Source organism: Lepidochelys kempii, chromosome 2 (genome assembly GCF_965140285.1).
Source record: "Lepidochelys kempii isolate rLepKem1 chromosome 2, rLepKem1.hap1, whole genome shotgun sequence".
NCBI classification, from domain to species: Eukaryota; Metazoa; Chordata; order Testudines; family Cheloniidae; genus Lepidochelys; species Lepidochelys kempii.
In genome coordinates this window covers 167,400,412-167,406,411 of record NC_136381.1, presented here as the reverse complement: position 1 = coordinate 167,406,411, position 6,000 = coordinate 167,400,412, and the positions used below count along the sequence as shown (strand labels likewise).

The window sequence follows — 6,000 nt, the reverse complement described above, 5'->3', positions numbered from 1 at the left end:
AGTTGAAGATTTCTGTGAAATCTGCGAGGGAGCGATCATCTTCTTGGTCTGTCCTGGTGCCTCCAAAGCAGCATGAAGATCTTGCTTTGAAGGAGCAGCAGTAGAATCCATCTTCAAAATCTTCTACAGGATAGCAGGTCAAATCTCCTAGAAGGTGTAGTTTCTTCCTCAGTAATTAAACTGATAAGAACAGATTTAAAACTTTTATTAAAGCTAATATTAAAAAATTATATCATACATAAGTTGAGAAAAGAATGTCTGTACATCTGGGTATTAGAGGGTCTTCTAAGAGGCAGTTCTCCCATGGGCGTTCCATGGAGCAGCAGTGGTCCAAGCAGAAGTTGAAGGTTTCTGTGGAATCGGCAAGGGTGCGATCATATCCTCGGTCTGTCCTGGAGTCTCTGAAGCAACACAAAGATTTTCTTTTGAAGCAGTAACAGTAGAATCCATCTTCAAAGCAGTAGTCTTTTTCAAGAAAGCAAGACGAGTGTTCTAGAAGGTGTAGTTTCTGCCTCAGAACAGATAAGATTAAACTGAGAAGAACAGAGACTAAACTTGATCTTAGCCACATAGGCTGAGAAGCCTATGTGGGACTATTTGAGCAGTAAAATACTATTCAACGTGATTTAGACGGGCAGATTCTGGCTCAAAATGAAAAGCACTGGTTGATTGGTTTGGTTTATGTGTGTGTGCGTAAGCAGGGTCTGAATGAACTAGCCCTGAGAGCTAGTTCAGGATGGGGAGGGACTTCAGGAGCAAACTGTCTTTTCATGAACACACCTACTCTGTGTAGGGTCTCGCAGACAGGAGTTGTGTAGCTCCAAGTGATCAGCTTTGGCTGGTGTTGGGTTATAAAGACAAAGGAACCCTAAGATAAGTCTCTGAAGAAGGGACCTTCTGAGGAACTGACAATAGTCCGTAACTGCATAAAAAAAAAGGAGTGGGGACAAGATTTTATCCTTCACCTAGGAAACAAGCTGACAGCATGCTTGTCTCATGAAAAAGGAAAGCGTCTGGAAAGTGCTGATGAGCAATACTTTAGACATGAGAGTATCTTGTTAATTAAGTCTAGGTTCTAGAATGTGTGTTATGATTTTATTTTATATGTACCCATTTGTTTCCAGTACTTTTACGGGCTATCAGTCAAGTCTCTATATTTTGTTAAATAGACTTTTACTTGTTTAAACTATCAATCTATCTAAGTGCTGTGTGTTAAGTGCAGCAGTGATCTGAGGTGTAACTGGTAAACTTTGGGCACAGCTAATCTGTGAATACTGCAAGGGACCAGTGGACCAGGGGCTCAGAACTCCAGGGTGACACTTGGAGCACTTGGGGGTTGGAGCATCTCTATTGCTAACCTGCTGAGAGAAAGCAGGGCCTGCATAAGCCTAGAAGGAAGTGCTTGTGTTGTTTGTGGCTGGTGGAGTTCGGGAGCTGGTTCCTGGCGGACACAGACAAGGCTTCCTCCAGGTGATAGTGAGATGTGTCAGAATCCGGGGTATTCTCAGGAAGCCTTATAGTAGTTATACTGGTGCTTATTTATTGTGGTATAGCTATTCCTACCCAAGAAATGAAATAAGCTATTTGAGTATGAGGCACCTTTATACCAGCATAACTGTGTTCCCACTAGGGGATGTACAGGTATAACTATTTTGGTTAAAAGTCACACCCTTCACTGAAGTAGTTATACTGGTATGAAACCCATGTGTACAGAAGGCTTGAGTGTGGGTTGCAAATTCAGGCCCATTTTTCCTAAATACTGCTTTACAGTATTTTAATGAGAAAGCTGGTTTCTGACTGGCTGGAATTATTTTCAACATGAATCAGTAAATAAGGGTCAAACATCCAGTAATCTGATTGGCTGGCAGAGGCTCCATTTTACATAAGAAAATTTTTCTGAAGGAAAAAAAACAGCTAATGTCGTTTCCACCTACTTTAGTGGGGCTTGTTATGTTTTCCTACACATAAAGAGTGATCAGATCCCTTCAGTCTCAATGAATGAGTGAGAGAAAGAAATTAAACAAAAAAAGAACAAATGTCAAGTCTCCATGATAGTGCACAGTTTGGGTGCCTCGTTTGTAACACATATTTCAACTGTCTCAGAAAATGGCAGCGGCCTTTGGAGGCAGCAAAATCTCAAAAGTTTAGAAGCGCAGAATGCAGAAAGCAAAATCATTACAGTTACTTAGCTACACACAACATGGGTCTTCTTGCTGGTACTCTTTTTTTTTTCGTTTTCTTCCCTGTTGAAATGATTAAAATGGTTAAAGAACAGTGAAACATGCTGATAGTGAAACACACAAAGATTAGAAAGCAATTTTGGAGTTCACATGTGCTCAGATTGATTATGCAGTAACCTGATGGTATCAACCTTTTCATTTTCCAAGCGGGGGAAAAAAACCTCTTTAATATAACTGCTGGCAGATTGTCCTTTTCCAGATGCAGCCTTGTCTAAACAACAGAACAAATGCCAGAAGCTGGAGCACCATGTTTCCCCCCATTTCCTATACTGCACACACTGCTTCTTCTGTTAGCCAGCTGCATTAACCATAACACTAATGCATTTGTGACCTTCATCCTAAAAGATTCCAATGTGTTGTGCAATTTTGGGGCCCCATGCTTCCCTCCATTCTGCACCACAAAGGGGAATAGGGGTGGGGTGGGGAGAGGGGATTCAAGAAAGAATAAGAAGGCCTCAGAACTCATAGAGGAGTTCTATGGGAATACCCTATCCCTCCGCAGGGCCCCGAAACCTCCATTCTGCAGAGTTGGGACTCCATGGGGCTGGGAAGGGCCAGAGCATTTGTTCTGCACAACTATGTCTCCTTCAGCCATCAAAATAAATCCCAGGGCGAATGCATGTGGTAGTAAACTCTGGTTAAACCAGCATTAATTCCTCTCCATGGCTTCTGAGGAACAAAGTGTAGGCACACAAGGGGCTAGCGAGGGAGCCACGGTGCCAGGAGGAGGCCAGGAAGCTTTGTGTGGAGGGGCTGACCCGCTAATCTAATCTCTCCCTTGGTTCTTACATGACCCCCTCCCTCTGGTAGCTGAATGCCATTCAAGTATTTAAAAACAGAAACAACAATAACCTTTATCTGAAGCCTGGCTCAGTGTCAGCTGGGATGGAGCATAATTTCTCCATGAAGGTTACAGCTTCTTAGGATTTCCAAGCATTGGTCTGTGCACTCTGGTGCCACACCCCCTCCAAAGAATCTCCAAGCCCTTTGAAGGGAGGAAGCCAAGAAATCTCAGTGAGGTGATTCTCATGGAATTTCCTGCTTACTTTGCCCCTTCTACAGTTCCCCCAGCCCATACAAGAACAAGTAGAGTCACATATAGAGCAAGTCTTCCTTCACCACTAAAGCACAGCCACCAGCATTGTAGAACACAGCAGATATTTAAAGGCCTGATCCAGTGCCCACTGGAGTCTTTAGAAAGCTCCCATTGGCTGCAATGGACATTTAGCCCCCCGTCTCATTAAAGCAATGAGAGCATGTAGGTAACAACTGTACAGTTACATAACTCTAACACAACAGAAACCAGTCTGCTACTCTCTGAAGCCTGCAACTCACTGTCTGTCCTTGCAGTCCAGGGCCCTGCTTTCCAAAATGGAGGGCACCCTCCTTTGACCTCCACAGCTGTACCCAATATCTTCACAGAACAGCTGCTCCACACGGGCATTGGGTCAAGCCCTAAGTGTGAACAATACCCCTTTGCAACAGTTTGAGACAGGAAATATCCCATTGCAATAAGGTGTATTGAAATGATCCAATTGTATAATACAGTTTATTTGCCTCATCTGTTTCGTGAAAAAATCTGTTCTTTGACCCAAACAGGTCCAGATGCCAAGTTTTTATATATATATAAATCCTCCCAAACAGATATTATGTATATAAAAACTTGGCATCTGGACCTGTTTGGGTCAAAGAACAGATTTTTTCACGAAACAGATGAGGCAAATAAACTGTATTATACAATTGGATCATTTCAATACACCTTATATATATATTAAATCCAGGTTTACTGATTTCTTTAGTTGTCTTGCTGGCAGATTCTGTTGCTGGAGTTTCAGCTGGATTGCAGCTGTGGAAAAGAATGTGAGACAGCATTGGGAGACTCTCAGCTGAAAAGTTATCTTGCCCTTCTAGGAACTGGGTTCTCTTCGCCTTACCTTCGATTATAAAGAATTTGTTTCCTTCCATACAATGTATGTGCAGAAATTATTTTATGTAGTTTTGTCCCTTGAGATGCATTATTTTATGTAGTTTTGTCCCTTGTTCCAGGCTTCCCTTTGGTTAAAGAAAAACGAGTTCCCTCCAGGAAAACATACAGCAAAGGATCTGGTTTAAATTACTTTGCAAGCCCTATTGAAAGTGGGCCCTGAGTAATGAAACATGAGATCAGCCTCCTGAGGAAAAACAAGAAATCCTCACCCTTTGTTCCCAATTTGGGAACATCCAGCACGTTGCTATCTTGGGTTGGAGTTTGTGAAATGTATTTAGAGCCAGCACAAATCTGCTAACTACACAGAGTGAGGTCCTGCATCTTGCTGGAGACCACACAAACCTAAGAATGGTTCTGATTCAATGCAGAAAAGAAAAGAAAAGAAAAAAAAGAAAGAAAAGAAAGAAAGAACAGGCTGTCCCCAAACCATTTCAGAGCTTTTGCATTTGCTGTGTGCTCACCAGGTTTTCACTTGTTATAGAATCAGGATTAAAATCCAGTCTCTCCATTCTGAATTTTTTTGTAAAAATAGTTTTTAACCTTGTGTTGACATAAATATTTTCCTTGAGAACAGGATTTGTACTGGGTCAGTTGACAGGAGCTTTGCTAGTCTGAAATAGTCCTCATCACATCCAAAGCAAAAGCCTGTAACACAGGATCTGCTTTTTATAGAAAGAGCCTCAGTGATGTAGATCATTTAAACATTTGAATAATTAAAAATCGTCTGTGTCCTATCAAGAAAATAGCTCAAGAAAAACATGACACTGAATACCTACTTTTTATGAATGCGGTTCCATCTCCTCCTTGCATTTTGTAACAAACCTGTGGACACCCATTTTGGGAACTTTATGGTTAATATTATACTACACATTATGGCCACAGCAACGTCAAGATTCTTTTTCTCCAAAACTTTAAAAGACACCTTCTTTTGATACTCTCCATTAGCTGCGAGTAGTACAGGGATCAGGACATACTGAGTACTTCTGATTCCATCCGCTAAAGAATAATGGAATATGTACATATTAGTCAGGTCAATACACCATAAAACTCCTCGCTTCATCATGGTTTAAGTCCATATCTCAAACATTCAGATTCTAATAATTCCCCCGGGTGCCAATTTAGCTCCCAGCCATCTCATCCTATCATCGACAAGAAGAGGAAAAGGAGATCTAGATAAATCGATGCAAATATTCACCAAGAAATCTACCCTATGCCGTTTTTTCCTCTGAGAACGTAGATGTCTTTTGAAGCATGGACACTTGACAACAAGCTATCCTGTCATGAAGAAATAATGGGCCAGATTCACCAATATGCTCTGGCTGCTTTTTGCAGGATCAGACCCACACAACTCCAAATCGAAGAGGTTTTTGAGTGGCAGTCTAATCCCATCTGATTACAAAAGGCTTTTTAACGGTGCTGTTTTTTTCCTATAAGTGTTTCAGGCCTTCTTCCTTGAGTAATTAGCTGTAATACTGGGACAGTTGATCTGAGGCATTCGATCCAACAGCCCTCTGATTGGCGGCAGGGGTAGCATCTGAGCAGCTCAGCGATGGGCCCTGGAATTCACTTCTCATCTTGAGTCGCATAAGCCTGGACTAGATGGTTTCCAGGACACAGCGTCAGACTTGCACTTTGGAGGCAAGATGGTCTTGTGATTAAAGCAGCGGACAGGGACTCAGGTGGGGTGGGTTCGGATCTTGGCTTTGCGTCAGAGTTAACTCCAGGATCAATACCTTAGATTGTACACTCTTAGGGCAGGGACTCCCTGTTACG

The 6,000-nt window shown here is 42.1% G+C and overlaps 1 pseudogene; it reads right to left on the bottom strand.

The window, feature by feature from the left end:
• Nucleotides 1–414: 414 nt before the first annotated feature.
• On the bottom strand, nt 415–586 carry LOC140908048 (U2 spliceosomal RNA; annotated as a pseudogene).
• Nucleotides 587–6,000: the final 5,414 nt, after the last annotated feature.